This window comes from Oryzias latipes, chromosome 20 (assembly GCF_053564925.1).
Source record: "Oryzias latipes strain Hd-rR chromosome 20, Olatipes_Hd-rR_3.1".
In the NCBI taxonomy this organism is placed as follows: domain Eukaryota; kingdom Metazoa; phylum Chordata; class Actinopteri; order Beloniformes; family Adrianichthyidae; genus Oryzias; species Oryzias latipes.
This window is the reverse complement of record NC_136256.1, coordinates 29036895-29054287: the sequence shown is the minus strand read 5'-3', so window position 1 is coordinate 29054287 and position 17393 is coordinate 29036895. Positions and strand designations below refer to the sequence as shown.

Here is a 17393-nt window from a genome sequence, read left to right as displayed (position 1 = left end):
CGCCAAGGGGCCCGCACCCCCCACCAGGGAAGGGGTAGGGGACAGATGGACCCAGGTCCCACCTTCCTTGTAAAATGTGTGTGCGTGTATGGGTGTTTGAGAGGGTGTTTGTGTGCATGTGTGTGTGTTTATGTTTGAATGTATATATTGAAGGGGGAGGGGTGTGTGTACTAAGGGGGGTGCAGTTAAAATTGGCGAGTAGGGCACTAAGGGGACATCTCCTGATTACTCACAGTGATGTCCCCTCACCCTCCACACCAAGGGGCCCTAAATGTCTAAGGTGCGGTTAAAATTGGCGGGTAGGGTGCCAGGAGGACATCTGCTGCTTGCTTGCAGTGATGTCCAAGCACCCCCCCTACCAAGGACCCTACATGTCTAAGGTGCAAATAAAACCGAAAGAGGGGGGGCCCACTCCATACGGCAACCATAGGAGGGGGGCCACTCCCAAGTAGCCCCCCCCCCAAGGCGCATCGCAGGCTAGACCCCCCACCCCCTCACCCTAATATGAGGTTATATAAGGAAGGGGGTAAGTTGGGGACAGCTGGTAGACTGTCCCCCGGTGGTCAAACAGCCGTCCCCCAGCCCACCCCCAGCAAAGGGGCCAGGGCCACCCAGCCCAGGGGCCCACCCCCGGAGGCGCCGACACCCCAGGCCCGGCACCACCCACCCCACACAGAGAGAGAGGAGCCAGAAAGCGTCGCCCCCCCCCGGAGCAAGCCCAGGCCCCCACCCCCAGACGCCGGCCCTAGAAGAGCTCTGGTCAGGCCTCGACGGGACCGAGGAGGCCAACCGGCCGAGGCAACCACTGATTGCCTCAGCGGAGACCCCGACCCGCTAGCCCCCCCGACCCGTACTAATAATGGGCCCCCCCTCCCCCCCAGAACGCCCCCCCACAGGACAGGGCCGACAAGCCCCCCACCCCACCCCACCCCAGACCCCGCAGCCGAAGCGGGTGACACCCAGAGCGACCGGGGGCCCCGAGAGGGTTGTCCCGTCCCGCCCCAGAGCCAGGGAAGGGCCGATCCCAGCCCCAGGTGCAGATGGGCAGCCCATCCGGCGCCGCTGGGCCCCCCCCACCCGAGCAGGGCCCCCCGCCAACCCCCCCCAGCACAGGCAAAGGGACCACCCCCCCAAGCCAAGCCAGACCACCACCCCACCCCCCCACCACGCACCCCCACACCCAAGCCCAGAGGACCACGCAGCGCCCCAGCCCGCCCCACCCAGGCACCGGACCCGACCCCCCGACCAACGGAGCCCCCCACCGCCCCCGCCAGGCACCGGAAGCCCCGACCCCCACCCCATACCACGGCAGAAGGGCAAGGAGCAGCGACGACCAAGCCCCCCACCCCCTAAGTCATGGAGTCAACCACAGGAGACCAGAGAGACTGAATTCTTTCAGTTACTTGAGCTTTGGGCTGACATTTTTTCCAAGCTGATATGATCAAACAGCAGATTTCTGTGTTGACTTATGTTTATATTTTTCTTGTTTTTCCAATTTATTAAAATAGTTTTTTTGGCAATACAAAGAGTTATGAAAATGATAGATGCTAATCCTTCTTCTATATCGATGGCACTCATGTCACCAAGCACACAAAGTGACGGTGAGGCAGTGATTGAAACCTTAAGCCAGACTGATAAATCGGCACATACCTGCTGCCAGAGAGCCTGGACAGGAGTGCAGAACCACAGTGCGTGCATGTAGCTGTCGGGTAGATTATTATCACAGTGCTCGCAAATGTCTGAGTTACTGAGACCCATCTTGAACATCCTCTGTCCAGTGTAGTAAATTCTGTGAAGAGTTTTGAGATGGATTAGCTGCAGATTTGGACTTTTTGTCAGTTTAAAGGTGTTTAGACAAAGTTCTGACCAGAAGCTTTCATCTGTGCTGATGCTCAAATCTGCATCCCATTTTTTTGTTGGAAGGGCAATATTGTTATCTAAATTACATAAAAGTTTGTATATTTTGGAGAGAGTTCTATACATTGAAAAATTAATCAGAGTGGTAACTACATCTGGTAGCTTTAAATCGTCGTCTTTAATTTTATACTTTTTAGTAATACTTGATTTAAGTTGCTGATATTCCAAGAAGTTATTTATTCCATGTTTGTCCTGAAGTTCCTGGGGGGTTATGAATCTTCTATCAATAATTACGTGCTCTAGTTGTTTTATGCCCCCTGCTTGCCAAGCTGGGAAGTGAATCATTTTTTTGTTAATAAGGATGTCCGGGTTGTTCCAGATGGGTGTCATTTTGCACGGTTGAATTGATGATTTTGATATTTTGAGAAATTCCCACCAGGCTGTTAAGGTGGCATTTATATTAATGCTTTTGAAACAATCCTGTTTTTTAACTGTTTGGCTAATAAATGGTAGCTGTGACAGGTTGATCTTTCCACATAACGCCTGTTCCAAGTCTAACCATGAGTTGGTTTCTGGATTATTTTTTAACCATTTTAAGATGTATTGTAATCTATTTGCAAGAAAGTATTTGTGGAAGTTAGGTAATTCTAATCCTCCACAGTTTTTTGCAGATTTTAAAGTTTTTAGACTAATTCTTGCAGGTTTGTTGTTCCATAGAAAGCTTGATATGGATGAGTCTAATGTTTTGAACCATTTTAATGGCGGTTGTGTGGGAATCATTGAGAAGAGATAATTAACCTTGGGTAAGATTTTCATTTTAACCGTGGCTACCTTGCCCATAAGTGACAAAGGCAGGTTGGTCCAGCGTGTTAGATCGTCCTGTATGCTTTTCAGTAATGGGGTGTGGTTTAGCTGCACCAGTTCTGATAGTTTGGGGGAAAAGTAGATACCCAGATATTTGATATTTCCTGTTTTAACTGGAATTGTGAGTCTTTGTTCCATATTCCTGTTGAGTGGTAATAAAACAGACTTATTCCAATTAATGGAATAGTCTGATATGGAGGAGAATTCATTTATGATCATTGCTGTTTCATTTACAGAATGTAAATTCCTTAAAAACAGTAATATGTCATCTGCATAAAGACTAATTTTATGATGGCTGTGTTTGGTTTTTATTCCTATAATGCTCTCATTCTGTCTTATTGCTGCAGCTAAAGGCTCAATGAATATAGCAAAAAGAGAAGGAGAGAGTGGGCAGCCCTGTCTGGTTCCTCTTCCAAGAAAAAACCTGTTTGAAGTCTGTTTATTAGTTCTAACTGATGCATTGGGGTTGTGATATAATATTTTGATCCAATTGATGAATGCTTCTCCAAAACCAAACTTCTGGAGGGCAGCAATAAGGAACTTCCAATTAACTCTGTCAAAGGCTTTTTCAGCATCCAGCGATAGTACCGTCATTTCCTGGTTTTTAATGGTGGCAAAGTCTATTATATTAACTAGTCTACGGACATTATCATCCGAGTGTCTGCCTTTGATGAATCCAGTCTGGTCGAAGTGAATTATGTGAGGAGTGATTTTTTCTATTCTCTGTGCTAGTGCTTTGCAGATAATTTTTACATCTGCATTGATTAGAGAAATAGGGCGATAGCTTGAAGGACTAGTGGGATCTTTGTCTGGTTTTAGAAGAAGAATTATGTTGGCTGAGTTCATGTTAGGTGGCATTGATTGGCTCTCATTAATAGATGTGACAGTTTTATAAAATGTTGGTGCCAGTTGTTCCCAGAATTCTTTATAAAACTCAGCAGGAAAGCCGTCAGGCCCTGGTGCTTTACCATTGGGCATAAGTAACAGAGCTTCATGAAGTTCAGACAGCGAGAGCGGAGAATCTAAGTTTGTGATTTGATCCTCATTTAGCCTGGGTAGGTTTACATTATTAAGAAATGAGTCAATACTTTGCTCTGACGGATTGATCTGCGGTGTGTACAGGTTTTTATAAAAGTTTTCAAATGCGTTATTAATTTAGACCGGGTCATGGGTGACATTTCCTGTTTGGTCCATAATAGAGGTGATTGATGATTTTTCTCTGTTAATTTTAAGCTGATTAGCCAGAAATTTGCCAGATTTATTAGAGTTTTCAAATCTTTCAAGTCGTAGCCTTTGTATTTGAAATTGTGTTTGTTTATTAATGATGTCATTTAACTGCAGCTTTAAATTTTTCAGATCTCTCAGAATGTGTTCCTGTGCAGAAGCAGCATAAGCAGTCTCCAGGGTTTTGATTTTATTTTCTAATTCTAATAAATCTGCTTTCTCTTTGCGTTTTTTGTGCGTTGAATAAGAAATGATTTTCCCTCTCATGACTGCCTTTGCTGTTTCCCAAAGAACGCACGGTGGGATGTCTGGAGTATTGTTGAAGTCTAAGAAGGTTGCCCACTCTTTTTTAAAGAATTCAAGAAATTCCTGGTCCTTTAACAGAGACGTATTAAACCTCCAGGTTGTACCAGAGGGTGTGGATTTTTCCCTAGAAATGTTTACAGAGACTGGTGCATGATCACTGATAATAATTGGATGGATATTGGAGCTTTGAATATTTTTTAAAAGAGAGTTACTGATTAATAAATAGTCTAAACGGGAGTGTGAATAGTGAACTGGAGAAAAAAAGGTGAACCCTTTAGTGCTTGGGTGACATGAGCGCCACGCGTCGCAGAGACCCAGATCATTCATGTACTGCTTTAGAATACTTGCAGATCGCCATGTACGCTGGTTTGCTGCTGTGCTGAGTCTGTCAAGTTCAGGGTCCAAAACAAGGTTGAAGTCTCCTCCTATAATGATTGTGGAGTCAGAGTGGACTGAGAGTGAGGTGAAGAATCTGTGAAAGAAGGAAGAGTCGTCAACATTAGGACCATAAACACTCACTATACAATAGTCCTTATTCTGAATGGATATATTAATGATTACAAATCTGCCTTCTGGGTCAGTAACTGTATCCTTATGAGTAAAATTAAGATTTTTATTAATTAAAACAGCAACTCCTCGTTGTTTGGAGTTGTAACTGGCAGAGTATATAACTGGAAATTGTAAGCAGCACATAAGGTGATCCAAAGAATTTGATAAATGGGTCTCCTGCAGTAGAGCTATATCTGCTTTTAGACCATCCAGGTGATTTAACACTTTCAGTCTCTTTGGCTCAGAGCCAAGTCCACGCACATTCCAGCTAACGATGTTAAGACTGTTCATAACTGCTCTGACTGAAAAGGTGTAGAGTTAAGTAGTGCTTGTGTACCGGTCCGTGTGCGCGTGCCCGTATTGAGAAGCGCTGTGCGCGTGAACGTTTTCTGGCTATGTGAGCTGCGTGTCGCGTGCGTCCTATGAGAGCCTGTGTGAGGTGATTGCAGTATGTCGGCGTGTGTGTGCGGGATCGCATGTGCACGCCCCTGTGTGCGCTTGTGTGTGCGCGCGCCCGTTCCGTGCATAAATAAATACTTACCGAGGATGAGTTGCTTCCAGGTGATTTACATATAATGAGGGGGGAGAGGGGGGGGGGGGGGGAGAGTAAAGGAAAGAAAAAAAGAGATAGAATGGAAAACGAAAACAACAACAAAACAACAATAGAAACATCAGTGGGACTGAGGTGACGAAAAAAAAAAAAAAGACTGTTTTCCTGCGATCGAGGTGTGGATTATTGATGATCCGGTTTTCCATTCATTGAGGTAAATTTAGCGGGTTTCTTCTGGGCAGCGCAGATGTTCTCAGCGCGGATCTGAAAGCCTTCAGCACAGCCAGGGGGTGATCTCCGGGTCCCGGAACAGCCGGCCGTCCACGTAAAGTTTGTCAACGGCCACAATCGCTCTCGAACCAGCAGCAAGATGCTTCCTCCTCAGCGGGAACAGGATCTTCCTTCTACGGAGGATTTCTGCCGGGAACTGGTCATTAACGCTGTAATGCGTGCCTCTCAGTTCCCGTCCGCGGCCCTTCACCAACTCCTTCTGTTTGAAATGTTCGAATTTAGCCACAATAGGACGCGGGCGCTGGTGGTCGGACCTTCTTCCTCCGAGGCGGTGAACCCTGTGGAAAGAGATCTTCTGCACCTCCTCCTGGGGGAGCTTCAGGTGGACCTGTAAAAAGGATCTCACGGTGGCCTCGGGGTCTTCTCCTGCCTCCTCTGGAACCCCCGCGACCACTAGATTGTCCCTCATGCTCCTCGACTGAAGATCCAGGAGGGTTTCCTTTATGGATCGGTTCTCCTCGGAGAGACGGGCGGTGTCATTGCCCAGGGTCTTCACGGTCTCTCTGAGGGCCTGGTTCTCCGCTGCAAGCTCCCGCACCTGCTGCTGGCTGAATTCCAGAGACTCCCGCAGACCTTGAAATTCTCTATGGAGGATCTCCAGCAAATTGAGGCGGCCATCAAAGCTGGAGAGCTTTTTGTCAATCGAATCCAGGATATCGCTCATTCCGCTGCCCGGAGAGGACACAGCCCCGGGAGAGTCCTCAGGCCGTTCACGCTTGGCGGAGGGGGTGGTGGTGGCGGTTCTGGGCTTCACCATGTTGCAGGTATTAAAACACTCGTCAATGAAATTCTCCAGGTCCTCCAGGCTGACAGAAGCTTAATACTCTTAACAGGTTGTGTTAGTTAGCAGGAAATATTTTAATATGGCGGAAAAATGAAACAAGATCGAAAATGTTTGTTCAAATGCTTACGCGCCGCCAAGTCGACTCACCACACTCGTCTCGCTGGGTCTCGCGATACTACAGCATCACACTCTCGGACAGATCCAGCTCATACAAAATAAGAGAGCAAATTAGGCTGAGCATGCTGCATGCAGGCAGGCGGCTGTGACACGCCCCAGGATTACAACGCTGCAGAGCATTTGTGGATCCACTGTGTTTTATTCAAAAACTAGGCTGACTGGATGATTGATGCAAACTTAAAAAAGCAGCAAAAAAGTGGGTTTCTATTGTTTCTTTGAAATGTCTTCACTTTGTCGTGTTTTGTTACTGGACCTTTAGTCACTCGTCCCACTCTGATCATCCTTTGATCTATTTTTAAAACCTTTTTAGTAGTTTTTTTTTTAAGGATGATTCTGCCACTTTTAACTAAAATCTAAAAACCTGTGTCTTTTTCTAGGACATAGTTTCTGCAGTGCAGCAGGAGTTCATCAGAAATTTACTTTTGAGTTGGGCCTGTTGGCATGGCGTAAGCCCGCCCGTACTTCCCGTCATCCCTCTGTTTACATGCTAGCTTTCCGCCCCTCACACCCCCACCTACCATTAGAGGTGTAACAAAACTGGCAGAAATATCAGATCTGTCCGGTTCTGATCCAGATTCCAGCTCAGACCAGGAAAACGAAGACGTTCATGGATCTGTTGGTCTGCAGATGGATGATCGGAAAGGGGCGGAGAAGGGAGCTTGTGGCCCCACCAAGCTTATTTTCTAAATTGCAAATATGATATTTTTCCAAATGCTTTTTGCCTGTTCTGGATTATGAAGAAATACTCAGAAATGCAATATTGATCTTAATTTTCTTTACAGATCTGAGTGGGCCTTTACTTTGATTTTATTTCCACAACTGATCCTCTATTCTGGTTTAGCAGTTGTCCTATGTTTTTTTGCAGATTTTGTATTTATTATTTCTTCATTTCCTTTTTCTGCCTGTTCTCTAGTTACCCTCTTTTTAAAGTAAATATTGTTATTGCTTTGAAAATCCGCCCCTCCTCTGCTGCATATCTGTACACCAACCACCATACATGAGCCCGACGTTTTGTTTCAACATTGTTGTTCAGTCTGACTTTTAGTGAAAATATTATTTTTAAGGTTTTTTCTCAGAAAGAAAAGCTGTTTAATGATTTAATGTTGAATTGTGTAAGTTTTCGCGTTTTTTTTGGAAGCCAGATTTCATATATTTAAAGAGATATGGCTGGACGTCACGCATTAACTTTTAGAACATTGAGGCTCGCTTGCAGAACACTCTCCATGGAGCCCCTTTTTTTATTAACACTTATGCGCTAAGCAAAGTGACACAAACAACAACACAAACCATAAAATCCGGTGATCTGGATGCCCGATGCCAGTTTATTCTAATTAGTTTCATATTTAACTGTTAAAAAGGTCAACATTTAAAACTAATCTGTTTTAACTTAACTGAATTTTTTCTCTTGTATTTTTTTCTGCTGCTGTAAAGTAAACTTAAGTTTTCCCCGTCATGACAGCCGTTGGACAGCAGAGGGCATCGTTTTGCATTCTCGGTGACATTTAAAGGATTAAAAAAATACAACAGGAAATAATGTCTTTAAAGTCTACATAAGAAAGCGTTGTTTTATAAATTGACCAAATGTTGTCACATAAATGATCAGAACTCTGCTTCTGTCATCTTCATGTATTTGTTTCAAATGTCTTTCTGTCATTTTTCCTGTTTGTTTAGTAAATATTCACGATGCAGAAATAGTTGTTTACTCTGTAAAAGTACCCTTTTTTTAATGTATACATTTGCTTGTTTTTTCAGCTAGAGTGTTTTTTTCAGTTTTAATGGGGCAGTTTAGATGCCTCTGTCACATTTTATTGAACTTTATTTTATAGTATTTTGTTTAAGTTTTGAGTCACCTAAAGAGATTCAGGACAAACGTTCTGCAGGACACCTGAGAGTGAAAGAAATCAGCGCGTTTTCCTTTTTCACACAAAGACATCATGTTTGAGTATCAAGCTGCAGCTCGCTGCTTTGTCATTTCATAATTTAAGAAAAAACTCCGCTTTCCAGGAGAAAATAAATCTGGAAAATGTTCAGCTCACGCCGCAGTCTCGTTTACATTGTTGTGTTTTTTTCTACTGTCAACGACAATGTAATTCCTCAGATGCAATGAGACAGTGACTTGTGAGCACGATGTAAAAATATCACCTTTGTGTATTCTCTCTGTAATCTCCATCTGTTGGGTTGCAAAGACGAGCTGATAGGTGACTGTGCCACGGTTTCCCATGATGCCGTCTGCTCGTGATTGTGTTTCTGAATGCCGTTACATGAGCTCTGCTGTTTCTGTGTTTTTGGGAGGCGCGGGTGTTGTGTTTGTGGAGGTGTGAGCGTCGTTCGCCTCACGCCTCCACAAACAGCCTGATAGGACAACATGTCAATTAAAAACTTCAAATGAATGTAGTCCTGGAGAGTGAGCGCTTCCCTTTCACAGAAAAGTTCAAGCATGTTAGAAAAAATGTTTACCTTTTTTATAAACCTGATTCTACCTAATTGGCTAAATCCATTTACCATAAGTCACTAGAAAGTATCAATCTACATTTACTAGAATATATTATCCAAATTAAGCATTCACAATACAGTCATGAAATCAAAATGGTATGAACTTAAAAAAACATATTTTCCATGTCTGATCACAGATTTGCTGTCATCCTTGAAGCCATTTCAAATTCTGTCACACTTGTGTCGTACATAAAAACTGTCATAGAAACTCTATTAAGCCTTCAAACATACGTATATGATTGTTAAACATAAAGCTTACTGGACGCCTTCTCATGTGTCAAACGCGCCTGATGCTCAGAGAGAACAATCGTCTGTCAGCAGAAATGTTTCTCACACCTCATTGCTTCCATCTGTGCAGAAACTCTGGCAGTTTGCGTGACTTTTCCATGCCAGATGCAGGCGGGACAGCTGTGCTGCTCCACCTGTTGGCAGGAAAGAAAGAAAAGATTGTTTCTTAAAAGATACTGAAGCATTAACCGAGGCGCAGATGCCAATTACAAGCAGCAAATTGCAGTTTGACATGATGTCCTCGAGGTCTCTTTCCATCTTTTTGAGTCAGGTGATCAGCTGCAGGTGAGGCAGAGAGCATCAACACCAACCTTGATTTGGAGTCCAAAGCAGAAATGGAGGAGAATCTGAGTGTTTTCCTACTGAACTTAAAGATATTTCTGGAGACAATAGTAAGAAGTTGATCTAATGTTTCCTTTATTTTTTCATTTTGCCTCATTGGACTAATGCGGGACAGCAAGTTGTACGAGAAGTACCTCTGTAAGCGCTGTCATCCAGACGCTGCTCCTGCCGTAGAAGGTGAACCTCACCGTAACGGGAGAACCTCTGAATGATGCCATGAACCCAGACGTGGAGACAGAATTACTGACGTCTTTGTAGAACTCTTTAAATATAATAATGAAATCTCATCTCTAAATGTCACTGGAAATGTGAGTGCTTCCATGTAGCTAGACAGTAGCTCCTCCCACACGCGTCTGAAGCGTCTCGTTTAAGAGCACAATTTTGGACAAAACAGAGGTGTAGGATGTACGGAGACGTGTACGGAGGTGGAGGATGTACGGAGGTGGAGGATGTACGGAGACATGTACAGAGGTGGAGGATGTATGGAGGTGGAGGATGTACAGAGACATGTACGGAGGTGGAGGATGTACGGAGACATGTACGGAGGTGGAGGATGTACGGAGGTGGAGGATGTACGGAGACATGTACAGAGGTGGAGGATGTATGGAGGTGGAGGATGTACAGAGACATGTACGGAGGTGGAGGATGTACGGAGACATGTACGGAGGTGGAGGATGTACGGAGACATGTACGGAGGTGGAGGATGTACGGAGGTGGAGGATGTACGGAGACATGTACGGAGGTGGAGGATGTACGGAGGTGGAGGATGTACGGAGACATGTACAGAGGTGGAGGATGTATGGAGACATGTACGGAGGTGGAGGATGTACGGAGGTGGAGGATGTACGGAGACATGTACAGAGGTGGAGGATGTATGGAGGTGGAGGATGTACAGAGACATGTACGGAGGTGGAGGATGTACGGAGGTGGAGGATGTACGGAGACATGTACAGAGGTGGAGGATGTACGGAGGTGGAGGATGTACAGAGACATGTACGGAGGTGGAGGATGTACGGAGGTGGAGGATGTACGGAGGTGGAGGATGTACGGAGACGTGTACGGAGGTGGAGGATGTGCGGAGACATGTACAGAGGTGGAGGATGTACAGAGGTGGAGGATGTACGGAGGTGGAGGATGTACGGAGACGTGTACGGAGGTGGATGATGTACGGAGACATGTACAGAGGTGGAGGATGTACGGAGGTGGAGGATGTACGGAGGTGGAGGATGTACGGAGACGTGTACGGAGGTGGAGGATGTACGGAGATGTGTACGGAGGTGGAGGATGTACGGAGGTGGAGGATGTACGGAGGTGGAGGATGTACGGAGACATGTACGGAGGTGGAGGATGTACGGAGGTGGAGGATGTACGGAGGTGGAGGATGTACGGAGGTGGAGGATGTACGGAGACATGTACGGAGGTGGAGGATGTACGGAGGTGGAGGATGTACGGAGGTGGAGGATGTACGGAGACGTGTACGGAGGTGGAGGATGTACGGAGATGTGTACGGAGGTGGAGGATGTACGGAGACGTGTACGGAGGTGGAGGATGTACGGAGACGTGTACGGAGGTGGAGGATGTACGGAGACGTGTACGGAGGTGGAGGATGTACGGAGACATGTACAGAGGTGGAGGATGTACGGAGGTGGAGGATGTACGGAGGTGGAGGATGTACGGAGACGTGTACGGAGGTGGAGGATGTACGGAGATGTGTACGGAGGTGGAGGATGTACGGAGGTGGAGGATGTACGGAGGTGGAGGATGTACGGAGACATGTACGGAGGTGGAGGATGTACGGAGGTGGAGGATGTACGGAGGTGGAGGATGTACGGAGACGTGTACGGAGGTGGAGGATGTACGGAGACGTGTACGGAGGTGGAGGATGTACGGAGGTGGAGGATGTACGGAGGTGGAGGATGTACGGAGACATGGACGGAGGTGGAGGATGTACGGAGACGTTTACGGAGGTGGAGAAGGCCAATTTGCCAAGCGAATCACGTTTGGTGCAAACGCAGCACAATGGCTACCTTTTTCTAGTTTCATCATTTTAGAATGTTTTTTTTTAATGTTGTTGGCATTTTGTTTCAATTAAAATGTAATGTTGTTTTTTTTCTCTCCTTTTGTTATTGTTGTTGTGATATTTAATGTTTTTGCGTTCTGTGATTTGTTGATGTAAATTAAACTTCTGGGCCACCGTAGAACTTGGCACTGTAGAAACGGCTTTTCTGGACGTGCGTCATGGGAATCATGTTCACTAATAAGTCACTCGAAAGCATAATTACCAGAGAAGTCTTGGACAAGACTATGAATATACATTAAATGGTGTAGAAAATGAAATAACAGTAAACCTTTAAGTGGGCGGAGCAATCCCACATGGGTTTTACCTGACAGGAACTTGATTGAGAATGATATTTAATGATCGAAAATGTGTGAATCCCTTTTTTTTTTCTTTTCAAAAATACAACAATATTTAGGGTTTGGTTTTTGCATCTCAGGCGGCCAATTACATCTGGTGTTTCTCTCCACTGATTCCAGATCTGCTGCAGTCTATGAACAATCACTTGAGGAAGATGAGATGAAGGAAGCCCAGACTGTAAGTGACCCCTCCACAGCTTTCCTCAGACCTGGTCTGTGAAGTGGGATGCAGCATGTTGGAAAGGCCTCCTCTTCATCAGCAGCTGTCAAGTCGTGCTTTTACCCTCACGGAGTTCATCTTGTTTTGACATTGACGCCCTCTTAGAGGAGCATCAAGGCTGTGTCCGGGTTAGCTGTCACCAAACTTTAAAGGATGTCATTGTTTTCTCTTTATAGCTGCATTTGTTGCCATCCTCCCTAACAAGAAATGGCCGGCCTTACTGTACATTCTTCACTCCTGAACAAATTAGATGTCCTGATTTATCGAGAGCCTCAAAAAACTGTTGTATAAATCACAGCAGTTAATGTCTCACTTCAGTGTGTAGATTGCACCAATATTCAGCTTCTCAGCTGCTGTGCAAACAATAAATCAGGTTTAGGTTTTAGCAAAGCCTTTTTCAATGTTATCCTCAAAAAGAAACTGTGAACAAAACGACTGGAAAATGTTACAGCGAGCCCTGTCTTTGTGTCCTGATCCAAGCGGATGTCAGAGAGCTGAGGATCGACGGTGTCATCCAGTGCTTTCGTCATAATTAAAGCAGAGAGGGAAAGTGTTGTCACGAAACTACAAGAACAACAGTAGCAGACTTCTAGCAGAAATGTTGTTTTTTATAAATCCCTTTGGTTATGGCTGCTGGCTGAAAGTTAAACGCACAGCAGGGCTAAAATCTGAATGTCACCATTACTCTCGTCGTGAGTTTGAGTAATTTTCATCTTAATGTCATCGTGTTGTGACGCACCATCCAGCAGCACGCCAAGTCTAAAAAGTCTGAACCCCAGAAAGAGCTTCAGCTCGTTCCTGAAGGAACATCAGAGTCAGTGTGGAAGCCAACATGAGCACCACTTCCCCAGGACCATGGAAGGAAGTCCAGCGTTGGCATTAACAGGAGGCAGCTGGGTCTAAAGCCATCAACAATCCATGTCCCACGTTCCAAAAGGCAGTTTGGTTTGTTGGGTTGAGGTTCAGACTCTGTTTGTTGCTCCCAAAATCTGCAAAAAACATAAATATCTTCTCGCAGTTAATTGGTGACAAAGCGGGTAACTTTCACGGAGATTCAACATCTTCTTTCAAGACATTTCTTGTTTAAGTAATATCGAAAAATGACATGTTTTTTTTTTTTTTAATTAACGATATTTTTAAGCAGAAGTTTCATTTGTGAATAGAATAGCTTCAACTACAGTCCTATTTGACTCATAGCATTTTTAAGACAAATAAATGTGTAATTCTAGTCTACTTTGAGACGATTATGGTCTGGAAATAGTCGGATTGCCTGTTGTGACGCCTTCAGTGAACTGATGAACCTTCTTTAACTGATTCCAGGACAATAGTTTAAAGGATTCTGGGGCGATTCTGTGCCTCTGTCTCCAGTTAAGTTCATTTCACTGCCCCCTCAGAGAGCTCACTACAGTGTTGGTAATAAGCTTTTCTAATATTTAATGTGTTCTCAAAAGCCCAACAGCCCATTAAATGGAGAGATCAGTGGCATGATTTCCATTAACATCGGAGACATTATCATGATCTCACTGTGCTTCTTAAAAGAGCTCATTTACTCCTCTGTGGAAATGTTTCTTGTCATATTTGCTTTGATTTCCATTTAGCTCATCACACATCCTGAACGGACCGTTTTCCCGTCTTTGAGCCTGGGTTTCATGTTGAACTCGTCAGCCTGACATCTCCCCCTTTCTGTTGATGGAAATCAGGCCTTCATTATCCCGGACGTGTTTGCTGAAGGTCATTGAGGATGGGAACCTTCCTTTTGAAGTCGTGTTCAAATTGACTGAGGTGGGTTCAGCGAGGAGGCAGCTGTGCAGCGGTCATCGCTCAGGTTTCTGCAGAGATTTGATGAAATTGTTCCACAACCAGACGTGTGTGTTTGAAACGCGCTAAAAGGATTTTCATGCAAATTTCAAACCGCTGAATAGAGGTAGTCTGAGGATTCTTCAAAGATATGTTTGACAATATCACACTTCAGCACATTCAACTCTCCAGTCTGGATGTTTGCAACTACAAAAAAAAAAAAAAAAAAAAACTATCTTCAAAACTGCTGACAAATCTACCATTGCAGGATGCTAATGCCAGCACCTTCCGTTGAATTTCAAAGTATTTTATTTTGACATCAGATGAGAAAAACAAGGCTCATTAGCATTGCTCTAATAGGATCTGTGCCTTGGCTCCGTAATTAGCCTTAACGGTGGAAAAAAGAGCTTCTCAGATCCCACAGTTACTTCAAAAGGATTTTTTCCTCAATTAGAATTCAGAATTCTTTTAATTTTCTTTGTTTACCTTTTCTAAAGCTCTCATTATAATAGAGGCTGACAGATTGCACAGCTAGGATTCATGTCATTTACATATTTAACCATCTTTTAACTTGAGAGTTTCTGACTTTTTTTAAGTCTGACGCGGTTTAAAAACCTCAAACTGGGTAAAAAAACCTGCTGGCAAACACAAAGTTCCCACATTGTTCACCAGTGAAGGTCCTGTCACTATTCCCAAATCTGTTGAAACATTTTCATTCATTTAATATTAATAAAATAAAAGTTTTTTTTGTTTTTATTCTTTTTTTCTGGCCAAAGGGAAACTCATTTGACTCAGTCTTCTGGCAGGCTGTTTTAATGAAACTTCTGTTACATGTAGCCTGTTTTTGTAAAGTTTTAGCCCAAATCCTCCAGCGTTTTGTCATAAAACATCGCTGGCAGTTGTCTGGAATAACTGCCACGGCTTTGATCCCAGAAACTTGACGTCTTTTGGCTTCTGTTAAGTGGAACCTGATCTCCCTTCAAATCCCTCTGCTATAAGACTGAAAGGAGGATGGCGGAAAGGGTTAAGGCTCTGATCAACCAGACTAGCCTGCACTTTCAGCTCGGTCAGTGGAGACGCTTTAGGAAGTGTGGCCTTTGTGAATGCCGTCCATTGATAGTCACATGACACACACACACCAGTCTGGATGGAAAAACGGGGCTTTACCCTGGTGTTTCTATGCAGAAGAGCAAAAGTCTGCATGTTTTCTGACATCACCAGACGGTTATTTGTGTTTTTGTTGAGGATGGATTAACAACACTGTAGTCTGGAAGGTAAATATGGAGAAAATCGTCATTACAAAAGTGAATCTGAGAGCCAAGTGCTAATGCTGATTGTTAAACCTCAAAAATACTGTCAGGAAGGTTGGGGTCGGGGTCGATGTGGCGACAGGGTCAAGTCTTTTCCACCATCTTTGATGCAGCCGGTGTGCTGTGGGTCAGTGTTGGACTCAGCAGTGAGGGGCCCCAGACCAGCAATAACATGGGGCCCTCTGCAGCGTTTGTATTCATATTTAGATATTTTTAAATAACTTATTCAATGGTCCACTTTTTCAAAGCATCAATGTCAAGAATCCAAATGTTTTAAAAATCATTTAAAAAGTAAAATCCCATTTAAGTATCAAAGTAATGTATTTTATATACACTATTTTTACTTGGAAAAGTACAATGAATTTTCTGAATGCACTAACTTGTAACCCACTCACTTTCTATGGGATTAAATGACGGTCTTCTGTCTTTTATATACTTTGTCAGGTTTTACTAAAAAAAAGGCAAAAGAAAAAAATATGTATTTGAATGATTGATCAGAACAGCACCCTAAAGGGTGGTGTCAAAAAAAATTCTCAATGATTCTGTCTTCACTTCCGCTCTTCCTTTCCTCTCCCCTTCTGTCACTTTTCTCCTTCTTGTATTTCTTTCCTTCTTTTAAGGTTCCTTTGATTCTTTTTCTGCACAATAATTTTCTCATCATTTAACGTGCATTGTTAGAACTTTGTGTGGGATGTGTTTTTTTTGTCTTTCAGCAGATCAATACTCTAAAGAATAGGATCATTGACACTGCCATTCAGATGACTACGCTTCATCGCTTTCTGGTTTTAAAACTTTTTGAAGAATCTCTCTCTGCTGCTGACGTCCTGTTGCAGAAGAGTCCATCGCTGCAGAGGGAAGCAGTTTTATGCTGTTTCAGTGATCTGGTTTCTCATGACAGATTATTTTAGTCATTTTTATTAAGCGTCCAGCTCGGGTCCCCTGAGTGTTGGGGGTCCGAGGCAGACGCTTACCTTTGCAGAAAGTCCAGCCCTGGTCCATGTATGTTAGAGTAAGACAGCTGAAAAAAAAAATTCTCACCTTTTAAGGTATTAATGTTTTTTTTAAATGCATTAATGTGCATTATTATGCATAAATGCAGTGATTCTACTGAGTCAGAAAGAAGTTGTTCCGGCTCAGGTTAGCATTTGCTGACTCTGTAGGATCTGACTGTTTCCTATCATCATCTGTCATTTGTCTGTCATCTGGGAACTTTAAGAGAAGAAAGATCTGGCAGTGACCTGCTAAGTTGATGTAGAATGATTCCGTCAGTCAAATCCTCGGACATGTCACCATTTTCTGATGTTGCTCTGAGGGCATAACAACTGAACCTGTCACAAAATGTTGAGAGCGGGCTTTAAATATGGCGTGCCGGGCAATCATTTAAGAGTGGAGGGCATCAGTCAGCGTCAGATCCACCAAAGTGCAGACTTCTGAAGGTTGGTAGATGCCAGCAGGCCCTTCTGTTAATGCTCTCCTTTTGACAGCATCTGTAACGACCAAATGCTGGACTTCAGATGCACCGGGAAGAGTCAGTGATTTAAGGTCCATAGTATTACTAAAACACTAAAACATTCACACAGATTCTGACGTTTGTTTCAACCTCTGGGCCTTTTGGTTGATGAGGTTGCGGTTTCCTAGTTCTCTCCTGGATGAAGGTTGGGAGGAAACATCTGTAGCCCTTCAAAATAAGGGTCATGAAGAACCAACCTCCAAACAGAAGGGAAAGAAAAACTACTTATTTACATTATTGTTGCTCCTATATTCTAATTTTAACTCAGTTTAATTGCCGTTTTTCATGGTTAAGCGTATAGTACAGGTGCAGGTATCACACTGGACTCTAGTGGCATTCCAGCATTCGCTTCTGACATCTGGAAGAAAAAATAAATAAGTAAAAAAAATGGATCAGGTCATTTTTTCTCTTTTCTC

The 17393-nt window shown here is 44.0% G+C and overlaps 1 long non-coding RNA gene across 1 annotated transcript in view; it reads left to right on the top strand.

Annotated features, from left to right (window-relative positions):
- The window catches only part of LOC144988474 (uncharacterized), a 47311-nt gene extending 34528 nt beyond the window's left edge, over positions 1-12783 (top strand). The window contains exon 2 of the long non-coding RNA XR_013652406.1: positions 12261-12783. This is a non-coding gene — a long non-coding RNA (uncharacterized LOC144988474). The remainder of the gene's footprint in view (positions 1-12260) is intronic.
- The last annotated feature ends 4610 nt before the right edge of the window (positions 12784-17393 follow it).